The sequence below is a fragment of the Dama dama genome, chromosome 19 (assembly GCF_033118175.1).
Source record: "Dama dama isolate Ldn47 chromosome 19, ASM3311817v1, whole genome shotgun sequence".
NCBI classification, from domain to species: Eukaryota; Metazoa; Chordata; class Mammalia; order Artiodactyla; family Cervidae; genus Dama; species Dama dama.
In genome coordinates, this window is record NC_083699.1 from 7,413,371 (window position 1) to 7,436,074 (window position 22,704).

The following is a 22,704-nucleotide window of genomic DNA, read 5'->3' on the forward strand; positions in this document are numbered from 1 at the left end:
AGCAGCATACAACCATCTTTAGTGTGGTATTAAATGTTTAACTCATACATTCTATGGAATAAAGTAAACAACGTTTTTTAGTTTTGTCTGTGCCTTATTATGGGCTTCCCAGGTGGCACTCGTGGTAAGGAACCTGACTGCCACTTCAGGGAGATGTAAGAGACGTGGGTTCCATCCCTGGGTCAGGAACATCTCCCTGGAGAAGGGAATGACAACCCACTCCAGTATTCTTGCCTGGAGAGTCCCATGGACAGAGGAGCCTGGCGGGCTACAGTCCATGAGTTCACAAAGAGTTGGACACGACTGAGCACAAACACCTTGTGCCTTATTATGTTAAATGTCTTAATAATCAGAACTAGATTTTCAAAAGAGTGCTGTCAAATTCTCAGGACAAAAATTTGTTTTCATCTGATTTTTTTCAAAGCTAGCACAACTCTCTACAGATCTGAATAGTGAGGTAATTGCATTTGGGCAGCCTTCCTTAGCAAGGCTTGATGAAGTAATTTAGAGAGACCTTGTTGGCAGGTGGCACCGTCCCATGGGTGGTAGCTCCTTGTGGGTGGAAAGGTGGGCCAGAGGTGAGTTTTCTCTTTTCGAAATATAAACAAAGAATGATCTACCTCTGTGCTCTTTGCAAACATCATATGCAATGAAATATTTGGCTGGAAACATGAACAATTATGATTTTCATCTGAGGCCCTAATGTTGAAAAGCTGACAATCCTGATAATCACTGCCAACCAAGGAACGCTGCCAAGCTTCCGAAGATGCCAAAGGGCATGGCAGCCAAAAGACTCAAAAAAAAGTAAATCTTCAAGGTAAAGTCAACAGATAGTGGAGGGAAGCAAGAACGTGTGTAGTAACAGTCTGGTTCTGCTTTCTGGTTTTAAGGAAAGGGACCTTGCAGAAAGAGCCTGGAGGATGTACGCAGGAAATCACCTTGTGAGTATCTCTAAACACAATTTAGAGTGAGCCAACTCCTGATTACAGTTCTGAAGAATATCTGACTGCCCATAAAGGACTTAACTATACTAATTGAGGGATGTGGTGGAATTAGACTGGGAAGCCGTGAGCTATCCCCGCTTTGAGAGTTGCCAAGGCAACTCAGCAAGATTGAATAGGATATCTACGGGGTAGGTTTTCAAAATGAGACCTGGAGGAGGTAGAGAAGGGGGAGGACTGGAAAGAACAAACAGCTAGTATTAAACAGTAGCTAAAGGCAGGAGGACTGGAGGCTCAGCTTGTGAACCAGGCTCACTGGGCTCTGCTGCTCATACTGAGCCTTTGGAATTTATACACGAGAGGAATGCAGCAAGTCACTGGTTGGTTTCAAATCAATTCTGGACCAAATAATGTGCAAAAGCAGGGCTGCATATTAAATATAACAAGGTAATTATATTCTATTTTATTGTTATTGATGGTACATGTCTCCATTATTTCCTCCATCATTTTTCATAAGAATTCTGCACTTGGAGCACACAGAAAGAAAAATCCTAGAATCTGATTCATATTTCAATCAGCCAAGATAATGAAAGAAAATTTAGTAAATCTATTGTGCTTTATCTATCTCCCCAAATTTGACATCAAAAGGTTTTATTGTAACAGAGTGCATATCTAGCCTTCAACAATTTCCTTTCCTCAAATTAGTACTGCCAAATCCCAAACCCAAACCCATTTCCTTTCCCCAATTCCCCCAGAGCCTTAATGTTTTTTTGTGTGGAAGTGTGTATATGATGAATATTTTTTTCTGGAGTTAAATCTAATTCAATTTAAAAATAAAGCTCACTTCTTTTAACATGGAATAATTATTTGTGATTATTTAAAAATCCAATCCGTTTTCCCAAGGCTTATTTTCAAAACAGCTTTTCGTAGGTGTGTGAAATTTTAATTAAGTCCTGTGCAAGAATGCCTATTCATAGCCTTTGTAAAAGAATTTGATTTTAAGCAACTAGTCCTAAAAAGCATGCAGCCAAGTAGAAAAGTGGATGCTGGGCTTAAAATGTGGCCTTTTTCACCATCTCATTGTTTTGAACCTACCTGTGCCAATTTGGTCATACTCAGTGCGTGAGTTCTTTTGAGCAGGTATATCAACAGTATCTACTAATGAAGTTTTGAGCTGGGTGAGCACTGCTTATGCTACCATAACTCAGCAGTGTGTTGACAAATGTTAAACAATCACCTTTGGAAAATGTGTGTGTGTGTTATAAGAGATGTGAGGCACACTTTTCACAAATAATAATAGCATGTATAGTATTCATGATGGTAGATTCCATATAGCTAATTGAATCTAATCAAATGCCTCATTGATTTTGACCAAACTCTTGCATCTGTAGCCAACCTGAGGTTGCAGTTACTGAATGAGTAGATCCTCACGAATATTAGTTACTATCTTTGCTTTTGTTAACGAGTAAGGTGGAAGTGAAGCACTGAAGACGTATGTTGGAAGCTCATTTGACCATCAGTGATATATGTGATTTTGATGAGTCAGGTATCTTTTCAAATAGAATAGTTCTTCAATTTTTTGTCCTATTTATAGTGAATGGCTATATATGTGAAAAACATTTAAATTTAATTTTCATTAACATTTTCTCCATCATTTTCTTAAATAATAAAATAATAAATCAAGCCCTGATTTTTAGGAAGTTATTGATAGAGATATAGATAACAGGTAACTTTGAAGAACACTCTTCCTGATTTAAAAGGCAAGTGGACCCACACCACAGGCTACTTACAGCTTTTGGTCTCAGGATTAATGCACAAGCTAAACATATATATATACACACACACATATATATATTAAAGTATTTTAATATGCATTACAGCTATTGTAACACTGCCATTTAATATCATTGAGATTTATAGGTTACGTATCAACATGTTTGTACTTAACTACACATGCAAATAATGGGGTGCAAGGTCCCAACTTATAAAAAGTGAAGTGCTGGATACTGCAGAGAGTAATGCAATGGTAATATGTACTTTTGTAAAAGAAAATACAGAAGCATTTAAAGTAAAAAAGTGAAAGTTACTACCTCCTTGCCCACTGTTCTAATCTTATTCTTTGAAGGTAAACACTTTTAATAGCTGATATCTATACTTTAAACTTTGTTCTGCCCACATAGATATTTTGACTAGATTGTATTATAGTATGCTTTACTTATTTTAAATAAGATGCTATATTATTTTTATTTTTAAGGGACACATTAAACATATTGTTAGGCAACATGTGTTTTTTTCCAACTTATAATAGATTCTGCTTTGTCATATAGCCCTACTTTATATTCCACAAAAGCTGTAGAATATTCTATAGAAATATTCTCCTATTAATAGAAGTTGATTCATTGTAAGAATTCACTTACCAATAGAAGTTTAGGCTTCCTTCAAGTTTTTAAAATTTAATATGCCTTTTGTTTTTGCAAAAAAACAGTAATGAATATCTTTGCACATATGTGTGTAGTGTGTGAATTTCTATAGGAGATAGAATCCTAGAAATAAAAAGTACAGGCTTCTTCAATCACTGATCACATTTGTTTGTTTGTTTTAATTGAATGTATATATATATATATATATATATATATATATATACACACACACACATCCAGGTATCAGTAGTTTTTACATTTAAAAATACACAATGTTGGGATTACCAAATACAAATCACTATACATAAAACAGACAAACAACAAGTCCCACTCACGTAGGACGGGGAACCACACTCAACATTTTGTAATAGGGACTTCTCTGGTGGTCCAGTGGCTAAGACTCCATGCTCCTAATGCAGGGGGCCTGGGTTCAATCTCTGGTTGGGGAACTAGACCTCACATGCTGCATCTAAGAGTTCACATGCTACAATTAAAGATCCTGCATGCCACAACGGAGATCAAAGATCCTGCATGCCATAACTAAGACCTGACACAATAAAAAAATTAAAAAAAAAAACTTGTAATAAACCACAAGAGAAGAGAAAAAAAATATACAAGGTGTATTTGTGTTCTTAGGCTTCATTCGGAGAAGTTCCCACTGAAGCATTTCCAAAACACTAACCTTCCCTTTTACTACCCATAATGTTCAATGTTCTCAGATATTATTTCTCAGATCCCTACTTCAGAAATGGACACACTATGGTGAACTGACCTCAACATCATTCTTCAGATATCATCTTGATATATTTCCAGACTCTTCTGCTAGGGGAGGGGAAGCTGTCACAACATATAAAACTTTCATCCCTGAACTAGTTAGTAACTTAGTTTGTCTCAAAAGGCCTCTCAAAAAGCCCACAACTGGTAAGATACTCCCTAAATTACTCCTGTAAAATATGGGTTTTAAATTGCAGTAGAATCTCATACAATAAAAGGTCAGAAAAATAAATGAAAAAAAAGTTAAGTAAATAAATGAAAGAAAGGCAAAAATCACAGTACATTGCTTTGGAAATGTTAATGCGTTTCTGTGTCTTTATCTCTGATTATGACATTATCCAGAAGTGACAAGGATTATACAGACTGCCAACTTTTTCTTTAAGGCATGTTCAACATTTTTTTTACTGAAGTCTAGATTTACACCGTTGTGTTAGTTTCAAGTGGACAGCAAAGTGATTCAATTATGTCTGTGTGTATGTGTGTTCTTTTCCCTTATGGGTTACTATAAAACATATGATCACATATTTCTTACTTTGTAATTACTCATACCATGTTGGGATAAATTCCAGTTTTGTATAAAAATATTTGCCAATACATCATCACTAGGTAGTCACTAAATATGCTCCAAAGATACCCCACTTTTTGAGTTCATCAAGTTCGACATTATTTTGTTTCTGAATACTCTGTGGTTCAAAAGCTTTGATTCTGGAGTTCACATTTGTTATAGGTGCTTTCATTAATGAATTATCTGGCCATCAATTTTAAGAAGTAAATGAAATGATTTTTTAAACTATGTTTATTGTTAACAAATCAGAGTAAAATGAATTCTCTTTTCAGGGTCCATTAGCACATCTTCAGGATGAGCTTGTCAGTATCTTACTTATTTGGGAGAAAAAAGAAAGTCTGTCTATAAGGAATAGTTTTAATTAAAGTGGAGGAAAACATTTAAACTTGTTCAAGTAGCAGAGATTATTGTTCATTCACAGACTAGGTTCTGTAATAAATTCTGTGACTTGCTGAGTTATGAACAGGTACATGTATATTATTCCCATGATAAGAGATGGAACACAGTAGCAGAGTATTAAGCCCCTCAGAACTGAAGCTACTGCTGGAGTCTGGAGCAGTTGGATTTTCAAGTCTTAGTGAACTTTATACCATCTGAACCTATGAATATAGGGTCAGTTTGTTCTTTTAAAACATGTATGGATATCACAAATATATGGCATATTTCTTTTTATTAGATATGTCAGCATCCTTATCTGCAATTATACTAAATGATTTGCAACATAAACTTGCTTCTCATGCATCCAGTGGTGTTATTCAAAGCTTAATTATCTGTTTTAATTTTTTATAAGCCATTCTTTTTTGCAACCTTGAAACACTCAGATTGTTCAAACCCAACTAAGTGAAAAATAAGTCTGGCTAAGACATCTCTGATGCATCCTCTGTTGGTGACGAGGAGTGGAGAGTGTGTGTTTGGGTATATTTGAACACAAAGCTACTGTATATCTACTCAAATTGGTGACTCAAAATCTGAAGGTGTGGTGATGCCTAATCTGACAATGAAACTCACTGGTGCACACTCTTAAGAAATGGACCAGAGTATGAAAACATAGACACTTGGCACCACATGAAATATTTACTGACGGGGGAGCCTGATAAGGTTAACAGAAAGAACTTGAAGAATTCTAGAAAAAAAATGTGCAGGCACGTTCAACCACTGATCATGCACTTATTTTGAAATCACAGAATCATTCTGGTTTCAACCAAAAACCAAGTGCTTATTTAGAGGACAAAGAATGCATGGGATCTGAATTGAGCCTTGCTGATCTCATAGATTTTTCTGTCAGTTTACAGTTTAGAGGGACAGGCAAGAGGCTAAATTCTTGAGCCGCTTTTCTTTCTACAGTTGGATGAACTCAGGCATCTGACCTGCAGGCCTTCAGTCAGGACAGAAATGAAAGGAAATCACTCAGACTCTCACTGAGCTAGGAAACTGGTGGAGCCGAGCAAGGGGATAAGGCAATTATGACCTAAGAAGACCATGGTGTCTCTTCATCTTTACTGAAAAATCATTTGTATTTCGGAGGAGGCAATGGCAACCTACTCCAGTGTTCTTGCCTGAAGAATCCCAGGGAGAGAGGAGCCTGGTGGGCTGCCGTCTATGGGGTTGCACAGAGTCGGACAGGACTGAAGTGACTTAGCAGCAGCAGCAGCATCCGTATTTGCTTTCTAAGTGTGGCAGTTGGGAAAAGGCAGTTAGTGAGACAGGAGCTCCTGAACTACGCTTTCTCCCTCTTCAAAACATTTGATTCTTTTTGATCAAAACCATTTAGGTACTTAATTTTGAGGACACTAGACTGTAGGTTTTAGGAAGTCTGTGAGAGTCTCTGTTTTGCCCCCCACCAGATTTCTAGGACCTGGCACAAAGTAGGTGATCAGTGATTACTGATGGATGAATGAATAACGGAAAGGAAGTGCATCTTTCTATGAGTGAAGTGTTGAATAAGTATTACCGTTGCGGTTGGCAGGCTCTAGGTTGGCCCTAGCTGGAGCCAGTCTCTTTTCCTGATACTCACGCTTGTTGTGAAATCTCTTGGAGTGTGGACTGGAGCTAGTGACCTGCTTTTAGTGAGCACAAGACAGCAGATGTGATGGGGTGTCACTTCTGAGATCAGCGTATGGAAAGACTGACTTATCTTGCTTCCAGTCCCACCCCCTCAAAGTCCTCATTCTGGGGAAGCAAGTTATATGTTGTGAGTAGCCCAATAGAGAGGCCCAGGAAGCAAAGAACTGATGCCTTTGGCCAACAGTCACATGAGTGGGTTGGCAAGCAAAGCCTCCCTGATGGAGCTCTGAAATGACCTCAGCCCTGGCCAATACCTTGATGGCACCCAACCAAGCTGCCTCTTGATTCCTGACCACCACACAAAAATTTGTGAGATAACAAATGTTTGTTGTTTTAAACGATGACATTTCTGGGTAATTTATTATACAATAGGAGAAAGTCAATACAGTTGAATTGATTTGCTATATTGAATTCATTTGTTGTAAAAATTCTAACTGCATAATTCTTGAAAGACATTGACAGTTTGTTGAGAAACACAATTTTTCTATTCCAAAATATTTTAATGACTGTATAGTTAAAAACCAAATTACTTTATCAAAGTCACAAATTATTTCAAATAGTTAAAATAGGGATATTTACCCTGAATTTCTTCACTAAGAATAAGAAGTAGAAACACTCTTGATCTTGTCACTGTTATGTTAGTTTACATTCAGATCAAAGTGTGTAATATATCAGTACTTATTTAGACCTCATGTTCAACAAACTAAACTGCACCCATGCATTCAGATGGAATTGCCATGAGGGGTGCTGTGGTGAAGATTGCGGTCAGTGGTGTCAGAGTGCCTGAATTTGAGTCTAGCTTTGCTGCTTTATTAACTTAACACATTTGATCAAGTTACTTATCTACATCTATTCACCTACAAGGGAAAGGGAATAGGTGGTAAAAAAAAAAACATAAAACTTACAGAGAATAGTTTATAGGAGTGATGAGATCCCATGCCCTGATGGCCAATGAAAAATCCGCAATTTTGCTTTTTCACGGTTTTCTTAAGGAACTTCCATTTTCCCTAGTATTTTCAATCATTTGGTCCCCTGTTTTGAGGGCATTAGTGCATTTCTACATTCACAAAATAAGTAGAGAGATGTCTACATGTGTGCTCCTTTACAACTTAAAAATTTTTTTTCAAAACCATTCATCTAATTCAGAGTTTTACTGTCATATAAGGTGGCTCTAGCTTTGACTGGCATTGAAATGTGGCCAGTCCTAATTCACACTGGCTGCAAGGATAAAGTACACCGTGGATTTCAGACTTACTATGGAAAAAAGGAGCCAAGTAGATCGTTAATAAATTTTCTGTGATGATTGCTGGTTGAAATATTTTGGATACATTGGGTTAAATCAAATATATTGTTGAACTTAATTGTACTTTCTTTTTCTACTTTTAAAAAAAAATGTGTCTACTAGGAAATCTACACTTACATATGCAACTCTCATGTTTTATTAAAAGCACTATCATACTTTATGTTTAAGAAAAGAAGCAGTATTCCTCCCTCTGCTCCAGTGTCTCCACAACTTTCATCTTCTCTATGCATTTTTACCTCTTTTAGGTCATTCACTTTGGAGATTTGGTCATTATAACTTTGAATAACGCAGTTTTGCTGCTACTTCTTGACTTTTCAGGCTCAGACATGATCTCTTCACATCTAGTTCTTGCTTTGTCCTCCCTCAGCCCTCAAGCATTATTTCCCAGCCCACAGCTGTGTTTGCATCATTTGGGAGCCCCATTCATGGCTGAGGCAGTGGGGAACCATGACTAACTGTCTTTTCTGCCCAGCTTGCTGTTTGCCGAGGACTAATGTGTCTTCTTGCTTTGTGTTTCATAATCTAGTTTCAACCTTTTGCCAGCTTTCTAGATCTCTTCTTAAGATGCCAGGTGTGTCTGCTCTTCTCTCAGAAGTCCCTCTCCAAGCCATCGGGTCCACCCCAACCACACCGGGGGCTCTCTCGATCTGGGGCACAGCTGCCATCTGGGAATCTTCTGCACCATCCGAGGGATTCCCCTCATCATGCGCCTCTGTTGGATCACCTATTTTTTATACTAGAACTTCCTCTTTCTTGGTTTATTTCCTTCTTTTGATAGACTACATGGTAGTCTACCAAAGATTTTTGGTAGGGAGGTAGAAAGCGAACACATTTACCTAATTTTTGAGATGTGCATGTCTGAAAATGTTTCTACACTGATCGGAAGCGTTTGGCTAGGTAGAATGATGTAAAATTTTCCTTTTGACGTTTGAAAGGCTCACTTAGAATTCTCTAGCTTCAAAATCCTGCTATTGAGAACTCTGAAGTCATTATGAATCCATATACTTTGTGACAGTATTTTTTTTCTCTTTCTGGGAGCTTAAAGGATCCTTGTTCTATCCCCAGCATTCAGTCAGTTCTATGCACGATAACTGCATTGATGCGGCTCTGCTGTTAAATAATGGCTGTTCCTTCTTCTTGGAACAGTTGCCCCCATATCCATCTGGCTGTCTCCCTTGCCTCTTTCTGAGTGACACTTACTCTGATTGCTCTTAAAATAGCACTCAGACCTTCCCTCCAGCCGTCCTCTTGATCCTTCTTGCGCTGCTCTGCTGTTTTTTTCCCTCATGGCACCTATCACAGTATGTCATTAGGTCTACTTTCCATTTTATTAATTTTCTTGTTAATTTGGCCTAATTTTCTGTTTTATCCCTCTATGTTATTTCAATTATTATATATTTATTTCTAAAAGTTCTATTTTTTCAAACACACTTGGTCACTTTTGATATTCTCTTTCTCCTAACTTGTCTTTTTTATTTGGCCTTTTATGTCTTTTAACACTGTAAACATATATTTACTTTTTTATTTAGTATCTAATGATTTCAGCATTTGAAGTCTTTGGTTTCGTTGCTTGTTTTGGCTCTTTTTTTTTTTTTTTTGTTTTGGCTCTTAACTCCTATTTCCTTATGTATGTTTGCTGGTAATTATCAATTCTTAATTTTTTACAATTTTATGAAGGAATTCTATGAGGACTGGGTGGAGAAAAAAATCGGTATTTACTTCTGCTAGAGTGCCGAGGATACCACATCATCGACTGCTATTTAATAAGATACTTCTTGGAAGATTTTGGGACCACCTAGACATGTGATCCTAGACCTATGTGGGCTGCTCTGTCCTTGCTAAATCCTATGGATATTTTTCCTGTTAACTACAACACAGAAATTAGAGTTTTCTTTTTAGTCTACTTTGCTAAAATGGTTTTCATTTAGATCATCTTGTTTTTATACACATAGTACTACCAAAGTGCCAGCTTTATATGGGGTGGGTTCAGATGTTTTTATCTATTTCTGCACAGCTGCCTGAGACTCCAGGCTACCTACATGAATCCCATCGATGCCCTCAGGTTATGCTGTACATTCAGCCTTTCACACCTGCTGAGGTTTTCTGCTTCTATTTTGCTTGTAGCTACAGGGCATAGACTGAATTTTTTTTTGGATACTAGTCCATCAATTGAAAAAACATCCTGTATGGAATTAACATTTTATACATAAAGAAATTTAAGATTATTAGTGTACCATAATAACAGAAATAAGACACTGGAAAGAGAAATACAAGGCATTTTTAAAAGCTATGAATATTTATCATACATATATAATATAAAGCATAATATACATAATATCCATTCCCACCAACCAGCTTAAGAACTAGAACATTTTCAATATATTTGAAGCTTCCTGTTTGCTTTCCATGATTTCATAGCCCTCCCTTCCTCATAGAGATATCAATTATCCTGAAATTTGTGGTGACATTTGTTTTTCTTAATAATTTCATGACTTATGCAATATCCCTTAAAGTAATGTTTACTTTTGTATGTCTTCAAACTTTACACAAAAATCACATTGGTACAACTTATCTTCAACTTGCCTTTTTTTTTAAAATTTGTTGAGGATTGTTTGTGAGATTCTATAAAAAGCTTTTCAACTTCTTAAAAATAAACTAACCATTATTCACAGAAATGCCATGTCAATGATTATGCAGCATAAAACAAATAATAACTAGAGGGCTTGGGAATTTCTGTGTTTTACTTTTATTGGAAATGAAAGTTCAGTTGAAAAGCTTAATATTGACTAACTGTTCCCCTAATTAGAAAAAATATTTATCATGATTACAAGAAAAGAAATGCAAATTCTTCTATTGCAGCAGTTTTATATTGTGTTTGAATTCTTCCTACAAACCCGATGCCAACCACACAATTCCAGATGAGTTAAATAATGTTTAAGTTTAAACTAGCTTTTAAGTTTATAAAACTAAGCAGGACTTGAATAAATAATAGTATCAAGCTGCTTGTTTATTTCTATATACACACACAGAAAATGTTAAATTGTTAAGAATTTTGAATGGGATAAAAAGTATTTGCTTTCTAAACAGGCTTATCAGTCTAACATTTCCTTCCTTCTTTGTTTACTTCTGTTTTGGGGGAAAGGCTGCAAAATTCCTTAAAGAATAATACGTCTTACAAAATCTACCCTCACTTTTTCCAAGTCTATTTTCAGATATCTATGAGTTAATTTTGGGGATGATAAGAGCCAAATGCAGAGAACACAATAAGAGGGAAGCACTACTGGGAAAAATGTCATCATTTCACCAGGAGAGAGAGTATAAATTTTCAATGTTCTGGGGAATTTCTATTGTATCTTCCATATACTAGTGAGTTAATAAGCCTCAGGCAAAAAAATAAAGCAGAAAGGGAGTGCTGACTCCTTCCTTGTTCCACCACAGGCAAATGCCATGCCTTTTCAGTAAATGACTGAGGGCTATCTACCACTCATCAGATCAGGAGAAAGGGATTTTCATGAAAAACAAAAGCCAGAGGTCATAAACTACGATGAGATATAGTCTGCCTTGAACAAAGTAGGTACTTAAGTGGTTTTTGTGTTAAGTAAATTTCAAGTGTCCATTCATAATTTTACCTTCAACTACCTCTTAAACATGAATCCTAATACAAATTCTGTAACAAAAACATTAAAAAAAACATAGCTTATATTTCTCCCTAAAAGCTATTTAATAAGGGTGCAGTCTTTACAGAGATTCCTTAGTATCAAATTTAGCCATAAATATTTCTGGCATCTTTGTCAACTTTTAATAGTTGGAAATTATAATATTTTCCTGTGGATGTTATCATCTTGACAGTGCTTCTGAAAACACATAGTATGTATGTTACTCAGCATTACTGTATCTCACCTTCTGTTTTTCTACTTTATTTGTTCACATTTTCACATTTCAATCAGATTTTCATTTTTCCTCTGCTTTCTAATTGATACGCATTAGCTACTTTCACTAAAATATTGCTGGTCACCCTATCACCCTTCCCCAAATGTTTACTGAGCAACTACTTTATGTTCAGCATTGTTTTGAGGGCTCAAGTTACAAGGATAAGAAAGAATAGATCTTTGACTTAGAATTTACTAGTGATTAGGGTCCAGACTCTGCAAAGTTATATATTAACATGAATATAACTGTTCAATTGAAATACCCATGAGTTCTATCAGGCAGAGAATGTGAAAGTGTTAGTTGCATAGTTGTGTCCAACTCTTTGTGACCCCGTGGTCTGTCCATAGAATTCTCCTGGCAAGAATACTGGAGTGGTTTGCCATGGTTCTCTCCAGGGATCTTCCCGACCCAAGGAGCAAATCTGAGTCTCCTGCATTGAAGACAGATTCTTTTTACCGTCTGAGCTGCCAGGAAAGCCCTTAATTTCATGGTTTCATTGCCCTATAGGATATAATTATTTTTGTGTCTAACATAGGACATTCATTCCAGTATGCCTTTTCTGAATGATATATAAGCATTTATTCTACAAATTCTCCTTAGAAAAAGCCTTACTTTGTTTGAAGTGAAAGTGCTATTCACTGTGACTGTGTTAGTCGTGTCTGACTCTTTGTGACCCCACGGACTGTAGCCCACCAGGATCCTCCGTCCAATTCTCCAGGCAAGAATACTGGGGTGGGTAGCCGTTCTTTTCTCCGGGGGACCATCCTGACCAGGTCTCCTGCATTGTAAACAGATTCTTTACCATTTGAGCCACAAGAGAAGCCCTTTATCTTCTTTACTATTTTCTTATTAGTAGGTTAAACATTTAACACTATTTCAGGATTAGTATGAGAATCTCGATTTTTACTTTCTGAAAATTATATTTTTTCAGAGGATAGAGGATGAAAGAGAAAACTTTTCTGCAGAAGGAAGGTTTGAGCGCAAATCTAAATGCCATGAGAGAGTCACGAGCACAATCGGAACGTAGTCCTCTGGACAGACAGAACATGTGCATGCCTGTGTGCTCAGCTGTGTCTGACTCTTTGCGACCCCACAGACTGTAGCCCACCAGGCTCCTCTCTCCATGGAATTTTCCAGGCAAGTGTACTGGAGTGGTTGCCATTTCCTACTCCAGGGGATCTTCCCGACCCAGGGATCAAACCCAGGTCTCCAGAGTCTCCTGCATTAGGAGGCAGATTCTTTACCACTGTGCCACCAGGAAAGCCCAGGGAGACAGAACAGGATGTCTAAAAGCAAAGCCTGAAGTCTTTAAGGAATGAGTGTGGAGGGTTGAAGGCTCAGAAATTTGTATGAAGCAAAAAAAGAAGAAGAGTAGGAGTGGAGGATTTCAGAAAATGAGTCAGGGGACAATTATGTAGGGTTCTGGAGACTATGAATAATAACTTCCAAAGAAGGCTGAGCACCGAAAAACTGATGCTTCTGAATTGTGGTGCTGGAGAAGACTCTTGAGAGTCCCTTGGACAGCAAGGAGATTGAACCAATCAATCCTAAAGGAAATCAACTCTGAATATTCTTTAGAAGAACTGATGCTGAAGCTCTAATACTTTGGCTACCTGATGCAAAGAGCCAACTCATTAGAAAAGATTTTGATGCTGGGAAAGATTGAAGGCAAAAGGAGAAAGGGGAGGCAGAGGATGAGATGATTAGATAGCATCACTGACTCAATGGACATCAATTTGAGCAAACTTCAGGAGATAGTGAAGGACAGGGAAGCCTGTGTGCCGCATTTCATAGGATCACAAAAGTTGGAGACAACTTAGCGACTGAACAACAACAAAATTATATTATCTAGGTAATCTTAATTCATATGTTCTTGCTTTTACACCTAAGGTAAGTTCTTTAATTCTTTAAAAAATTGGGGTGGAGAGAAAAACACAAGGATTTATACAAACAAAAGAAAGAGAAAAATAGAAAAAAAAATTCTAATTAAGAAAATATATTGAATCATGCCCTATGATATGATGCTTTGATTTAAATTGAAGATGCAGGTGGGTGCAAATATACCTATAGGCCCCCTTTTCTTCCTTTTCTCAGTAAAGAGGATAAACTCCCAATGCCAAATTATCAGAGACCCATGGAGGAGAAAATAAAAGCAGGGTGCTGTGATCAACTCTGCCCCTGATTGATTGTGTTTTTAATAGTGTTTCAGCTTCCTCATCTCTATAGTGAGCATGAAATTGCCTAGAGATCTGTGTGTTTCCTTTGTGGAAAGGTTTAAGACAGATAAAATTAACTGCAAATCATTTGGAATTTCTAAGAGAAAAAGCTCAGACTTTGAGGATTAGGGTTTGTCTTTTTGCACCTTGCTTTGCCTTACATGGCAAAGACAAAAAAATGCCTACTGTAGTTACTTTCTCTTCCCTCCTTGAGATCAGAGTGTTCTGTGCCATGAACATTTCACTTCTTAATTTATTAAAGGTCACAATACTGTGTTTTTCTACGTGGTTTTCTTTATTTGCCAAGAAAGGAAATGCAAAGAACTAACGTAAGATTGTAGGGTATTTTTATTTGTTTTTCACTTGCCTAGTTATTCTCGTCTCTCTGTTATTGGGCCCTGACCTTTTGGCAAAGTTTATTTTCAGTTTCTATTTTGTTTTCCCTGCATTGTGGAAAGGTCTCAACTCTCACCCAAATGGCAGAAATCTACCAGAAAATCCAAACGGGGGAAATCCTAGAGTTGAAATGACTTTTTTTTTCTTTATTAAAGAAAACCTTACCAAAATAAACAGGCTCAGGGATACTCCTGTTTGCTACCAAGGAGATCTGTAGAAAATTCTAAAATAAGGGATAGTAAAAATAAGAAAATACAGGCATAATTAATTTTCAGAATATCAACTGCTGTTGCAAATGAAGCCCAGCTTCTGCATAAAATACATATTAGCAAAATGTGCTATGCCTTCTGCCCCTTTAACTTTGTTTTCAAAAATTCCCATGACAATGTTCAGATATCCACAACCACACTGACACATTTCATGCCAAAATTGGTTTAGGAATTCTGCAGATCAAAAGAGAAAGGGATGCTGCATCTGAGAACAGACACTTCTAAGACATCTCGCAAGGGTAAGTTCAGAACTGCATGGTGTCGTGAATACTGTCTGGGTATTGACAAGAAGATTCAAATAGATTCTGTAAACAATGGAGCCTTGGGAACCGCATACATCTTGAGAAGCAATTTGAGTGGCATATATTTAAGACAGTCCATTCATATTTGAGCACACTCAAGCAATTTATGTTTCCTCAATGTCAGCTTGAATGGGACATTGGGAGAATGGTGATGCTTCACTCTCATTTTAGATAAAAATCCTGAGTAATTATGTATTTATCTTCATATTAATTTATGTCACAGAAATATGCCATGTAAGAAAATAAGACCTCCATATGCTGCTGTTGATGGTATAAATTGTTATACAATTTCATGGAGGACACTTTGGAGTTTATATCCAAAAGTTTAAAAATATTCACGATCTTTGACTCATCAATTTTTCAAGGAAATAGGAAGATAGATGTCCAGGATAATATCATTAATTTATTATGTTGCCATTGTGTTTACAGCAATGAAAATTGAGAAAGAGTCTATCAAACCAGAGGTAAAGGAACAATGGATGTGTTTCACTCACACTAGAGAATACTTGGAGCATATACAAGTGATAATAAAGATTTATAGTTATTGACATGAAAATATATTTTTACATTTTAAAAGATAAAATCAGGCTGTAGAATCTTCTCAAAACATATGCGAAGTTTATTAAGCTTTAATCTCTAAATTAATCCAGGAGCAATATCCCTTTTATAGTCTCTGGACCCAGAATGGAATATAATTTTCATTTATGTCTCTCTCTACTTTTAAAGAGATATGAGTACTAGGATCACAGCAACTGTTATTAACATATGGCAACGTTGCTCTCAGAAGTCTCCTGCTCTTCCGTTAAGCAGAATTTTCTCACTTATGCAACCTATTCTTACATTTTCCCAACCTACACCACAAAGCTCATGGTTTCTCACAGTATACTTGGGACACTTCCTGACTCTGGGGTTTAGCACCTAAGGGGAGAAGTCCTTTGTGGTTCTGAATACTCCCATCAGACCAATTTTAGCTACTGTGCTTTGTATATTTTAAAAAACCATATATAGATTAAAAAAAAAAAAAAAAAACCTGATCAGTCTCCTAAAAAGACAGGCCTAGGATTTCATAATCAATTGTGAAAATATTTTTCTTTCTGAAATCATAGCAAATATTTGTTTGCTATTTACTTAACTGAAGTTTGTAGTGGCTGAGATATATTTGGCTCCACCAAAATAAATGCTAAGAAATAAATGGTGCCTCAAAGAATTTAAGAGTATAGAATTCTCTCAAACATCTTTTCTGACCACAATGGCATGAAACTAGAAATTAACCACAGGAAAAGAAATGAGAAAAAAATGATTTTATGGAGACTAAACAACATGCTACTAGAAATAAAATCAGTTCAGTTCAGTTCAGTTGCTTAGTCATGTCTGACTGTTTGTGACCCCATGAACCACAGCACGCCAGGCCTTCCTGTCCATCACCAACTCCCAGAGTTCACCCAAACTCATGTCCACAGAGTCGGTGATGCCATCCAGCCATCTCATCCTCTGTCATCCCCTTCTCCTCCCGCCTTCAATTTTTCCCAGCATCAGGGTCTTTTCAAATGAGTCAGTTCTTTGCATCAGGTGGCCAAAGTATTGGAGTTTCAGCTTCAGCATCAGTCCTTCCAGTGAACACCCAGGACTGATCTCCTTTAGGATGGACTGGTTGGATCTCCTTGCAGTCCAAGGGACTCTCAAGAGTCTTCTCCAACACCACAGTTCAAAAGCATCAATTCTTCAGTGCTCAGCTTTCTTTATAATCCAGTTCTCACACCCATACATGACCCCTGGAAAAACCATAGCCTTAACTAGATGGACCTTTGCTGACAAAGTAATGTCTCTGCTTTTTAATATGCTGTCTAGGTTGGTCATAACTTTCCTTCCAAGGAGTAAGCATCTTTTAATTCCATGGCTGCAGTCACCATCTGCAGTGATTTTGGAGCCCAGAAAAATTAAGCATGCCACTGTTTCCCCATCTATGTGCCATGAAGTGATGGGACCAGATGCCATGACCTTAGTTTTCTGAATGTTGAGCTTTAAGCCAACTTTTTCACTCTCCTCTTTCATTTTCATCAAGAGGCTCTTTAGTTCTTCTTCACTTTCTGCCATAAGGGTGGAGTCATCTGTATATCTGAGGTTATTGATATTTCTCCCAGCAATCTTGATTCCAGCCTGTGTTTCCTCCAGCCCAGCGTTTCTCATGATGTACTCTGCATAGAAGTTAGATAAGCAGGGTGACAATATACAGCCTTGACATACTCCTTTTCCTATTTGGAACCAGTCTGTTGTTCCATGTCCAGTTCTAACTGTTGCTTCCTGACCTGCATACAGGTTTCTCAAGAGGCAAGTCAGATGGTCTGGTATTCCCATCTCCTGAAGAATTTTCCACAGTTTTTTGTGATCCACACAGTCAAAGGCTTTGGCCTATTCAATAAAGCAGAAGTAGATTTTTTCTGGAACTCTCTCGCTTTTTCAATGATCCAGGGATGTTAGCAATTTGATCTCTCATTCCTCTGCCTTTTCTAAAACCAGCTTGAACATCTGGAAGTTCATGGTTCACGTATTGCTGAAGCCTGGCTTGGAGAATTTTGAGCATTACTTTGCTAGCGTGTGAGATGAATGCAATTGTGCGGTAGTTTGAACATTCTTTGGCATTGCCTTTCTTTGGGATTGGAATGAAAACTGACCTTTTCCAGTCCTATGGCCACTGCTGACTTTTCTTAATTTGCTGACATATTGAATGCAGCACTTTCACAGCATCATCTTTTAGGATTTGAAATAGCTCAACTGGAATTCCATCACTTCCACTAGCTTTGTTCGTTGTGATGCTTCCTAAGGCCCACTTGACTTCACATTCCAGGATGTCTGGCTCTAGGTGAGTGATCACACGATCGTGGTTATGTGGGTCGTGAAGATCTTTTTTGTACAGTTCTTCTGTGTATTCTTGCCACCTCTTCTTAATATCTTCTGCTTCTGTTAGATCTGTACCATTTCTGTCCTTTATTGAAAGCATCTTTGTATGAAATGTTCCCTTGGTATCTCTAATTTTCTTGAAGAGATCTCCAGTCTTTCCCATTCTGTTGTTTTCCTCTATGTCTTTGCATTGATCGCTGAGAAAGGCTTTCTTCTCTCTTCTTACTATTTTCTGGAACTCCACATTCAAATGGGTATATCTTTCCTTTTCTCCTTTGCTTTTGCTTCTGTTCTTTTCACAGCTATTTGTAAGGCCCACTCAGACAGCCACTGTGCTTTTTCTCATTTCTTTTTCATGAGGATGGTCTTGATCTCTGCCTCCTGTACAATGTCATGAACCTCCATACATAGTTCATCAGGCACTCTGTCTATCAGATTTAGAAATAAATTGGTACTTTTGAAAAAATAAACTGTCCAGAAAAATGTATGGATGTTTTCCACATATGATATCTAGGAATAGCAAGCATGGACTTGAATTTTCCTGGTGGCTTAGATGGTAAAGAATCTGCCCATAATTCTGGAGACCCACGTTCATTCCCTGGGTTGGGAAGATCCCTTGAAGGAGTGAGTGGCTACACACTCCCGTATCCTTGCCTGGAGAACTCCATGGACAGAGGAGCCTGGCGGGCTACAGTCCTGGGGTTGTAAAGAGTCAGACACGATTAAGTGACTAACACTTTCACTTTTCAAGCATGGCCTTAAAGACATGAAAGTAACAAAATATTGTCTTCCTTGCTAGCACAGGTCCTTAGTTATCCTACTGATCTTACGTGCTGTCCCAAGGAATATTTAAGCCCATTTCAATGTTGATACATCATTGAATCACTTTTGTAAACATAAAGCCCAAATATTACAATGCTTTATTCTAGTTAAGTTCTAATATGTATGAAGATTCATCTCTGCTACAATGCCTGAAGATTTCATAAAATATTTATGAGCAGTTCAGTCTTTGTTGAGAATAACAAAACATGGGAAGTGTGCAAATTATGTCTCCTCTGGTTAAAAACTTTATGTGCCTTTAACTTTATTGGAAGATTTAGGCTACAAATAAATGTAGATTTTCAACAAATCTGATCCATAGTAGAGTCCAATATTTTGTCTCTCCACCATAGGTCACTATGTTCAAGGTATAGTGATATGTTTAAGAAATTATGAAATAAAATTATTGACTGTGACCTGATTTATAATATTTCAAGCTTTATTTCATTTGGAGTGGAACTGCAGTATAATTTGCAGCTCAGCAACTCAGGAATTCCCTGACTCCCTTATTACAAATCACATATTTTGAACTCTCTTCCTTATAAATAAAGTGGCCTTCCAATATCTCTATTGTAGCATTATTGTTGGTGTTAATGATATAACCTGGGTAAGGTGTCTAATACAGTGCTTGACACTTGGCAGATTCTCAGTGAATGCTAGTGGCATGTCATGTTTTTTCCATCAACTTTATTTATTCCAACAAATATGATCACATAAAATGTATGCAGGAAAGACTCATTTGGATAAGCTTGAAGATTCAAGCCTCAAGTGCAGCAATAAATCAGAGTTTGAGATGTTTATTCAGACCTCTAGCGATTTCATCGATCTCTGAAGGTGACAGATTCCAGGATGGAGAACCCACCATATGGAGAGTGTTCTCTCCCTCAAGGGTCCCTTTCACAAACAAAGGTTTGTACACATTTGAGATAAATCACATTTTTGAGCTATCTTCACAATTTTCCTATAAATCTAAATCTATTTTAAAACATTAAAAAAAATACCCTCTGAGAAAATGACCCAAAATGGGAATACACACACACACACACTTTTTTAAAAAATTAATTAATTAATTTTAATTGGAGGCTACTTACAATATTGCAGTGGTTTCTGCCATACACTGACATGGATCAGCCATGTGTGTACATGTGTCCCCATCCTGAACCCCCCTCCCACCTCCCTCCCCATCCCAACCCTCAGGGTTGTCCCAGGGCATCGGCTTTGAGTGCCCTGTTTCATGCATCGGACCTGGACTGGTGATCTATTTCACATATGGTAATATACAGGTCTAAATGCTATTCTCTCAAATCATCCCACCCCTGCTTTCTCCCACCGAGTCCAAAAGTCTGTTCTTTATATCTGTGTTTCTTTTGCTGTCTCACATATAGGGTCATTGTTACCATCTTTCTAAATTCCATATACATGCATTAGTATACTGTATTGGTGTTTTTCTTTCTGACTTACTTCATTCTGTATAATAGGCTCCAGCTTCATCTACCTCATTGGAACTGATTCAAATGTATTCTTTTTCATAGCTGAATAATATTCCATTGTGTATATGTACCACAGCTTTCTTAACCATTCGTCTGCTGATGGGCATCCAGGTTGCTTCCATGTCCTAGCTATTTATTGTAAACAGTGCCGTGATGAACATTGGGGTACACGCACATACACACACTTTTGAATGTGGAAAAGTTCAACAGTGAAAAATTGGAAATAAATCAGGTCTGAAGAATTTTAAACATAACTGAGTGATCCACAAATAATAGTGGATGTTATATTGTCATTTAAGATTCCAAAAATATGGAATATCCTGATAAATGGAAAATTATTCATCAGTGAGATATGAAAAAGCAAAACATATAATAGTATGTTTACTCTGGTTATAAAAATTTCAGAAGATAGCCATATTCACATTAAAAATAATTTTAATGTGAAAATGTAACAATGAGGTAGTGAGATTTCAAATTTGTAAATATTTTCTGTGGATGTATAAAGTAAAATATTCTTAAGTATTCCCTTATTCAGATGGAAACAATTCTCTCCTCACTCAGACTTGTTACTCCGAACATTTATTTTTCTCAATTTAACAATTTTATTTTCTCAATCTAACAATTTCTAATTGTTAGATTCTTGAGGGAAAGTACCCTCTTTATTCTATGAGATAGTCACCCAGCTAGCTTACTATCTCCAGCCCTGGTATAAAGTAAGAATTCAGTGAAAGCTCACTAAATAAAAACTTTAATTTATTTGTTAAACCTTAAAATATTTTGTAGACCTTTCTGTTCAATATAATAACCATGTAAACATTAAAAAATTTAATTTTATTGTTACAGTATACAAATAGAAAAGTACTGAAAGGTATTCAGCTTGATGAATGTGGTAAATAGAATTATTGCTTAGCAAATATGCACTCATTCTCCCCTTTCCCTCCACAGCCTTCATGGGAGGAAGAATACTCCCCAGCCCTTTGATGTTGGATCTGGCCATCTGACAGGTTTTGGTCAATGAGATGTTTATAGACATGATATGAGAAGACGCTTCAATAGGCACGCACAGTTGGGTTTGACTTTTGCTTTTACCCCATTAAACATTAGAACTTGGGTAGACACTGATTCATAGCAATGAAAGACATGTGAAACAGACCTGGTCCAACCCTCTTCTGGAGCCAACTTTGATCCAGCTGAATCTCACCTAGATCAAGCACTAATCCATAGATTCACAAGAGGGAAATAAATAATTATTGTCCAGTGACACTGAGTTTGGGGATGACTTGTTACATAGTTTTATTATGACAATTACTGATTGATACATTTGATGTTGCATTGAATCTGTAACAATTTAAAGAAACTGACATCTCTGTATCAAGTCTTCCAATTCATAATTGTGATTTACTCTTCTGTTCACTTAGGTATTCTTTAATTATTGTCAATAATACTTTATGGTTTACTGAATGATTATCTTGAAATCATTGATTATTATTAGGTTATTTTTATTTTTTGCAAATGGCATATTTTTAAAACTTTGAAAATTTTGATGGAAATATAAACATTATACTATCCAAAAATCTTGCTAAAATTTTTTATTTAGTCTAATACTTTATTTGAAGGTTATTTTGGATCTTCTATGTACAATTATGTTGTCTATAAATAATGAGAACTTTATTTTCTCCTTTGCAGTATTTGTATCTTTCATTTCTTTTTTGTCTTTTTGCATTGACTAGGACCTGCAGGCAGAATGTTTAGTAGAGGTGGAAATAGTGGACATCTTTTATTTAATCATGATCTGTCACAGGTTGGGTGGCCTCAGAAACAGATCTTGAGATGGAGATTAGTGTGTAGAAGATGTGTTAGGAGTGATCCTGGGATCTACCGGGTGGATGGAATGAAGTCACAGGAGGACTGGATTGAAAAAGAAGTTGGGCTACAATGTGATCACGGAGAATGCCTCAGCCAACCCATGAGGACCTCTGAAGCCGAAGCATCTCTTTCAAGTCCCTCCAAGTGGGAGAAGACGACCAAGTTTTGTGTCTCTGTATTAACCAGTGACTGGTTGAGGACTCTCCAGGTGAGGAAGGTGACGTACCTTTGGATGAGGTGATTCTTCAGTCAGTACAATTTCTAAAGGAGGTGGACAACTGAGGGGTCCCCTGCTGGAAGTGCTCCCAGAGGCTGGGGTAATAAGTCCTTCACTTCTGAAGGGCTCTCTAGAGAGCGTCCACTATGTAAGTTTTCAGTGGGAAAGATTTTAATTTTACAATGTTTGTGTCTTAGTGTTCCCTAAACAATAAATGTGACAACACTAAATATA

General features: G+C 37.0%; 1 long non-coding RNA gene across 1 annotated transcript; it reads left to right on the forward strand.

Annotated features, from left to right (window-relative positions):
• The first annotated feature begins 13,582 nt into the window (after positions 1–13,582).
• LOC133073863 (uncharacterized) lies at positions 13,583–21,455 on the forward strand. Its single transcript, XR_009697056.1, has 3 exons — positions 13,583–13,887; positions 15,048–15,117; positions 21,333–21,455. It is a non-coding gene; the product is annotated as an uncharacterized LOC133073863 (long non-coding RNA).
• Positions 21,456–22,704: the final 1,249 nt, after the last annotated feature.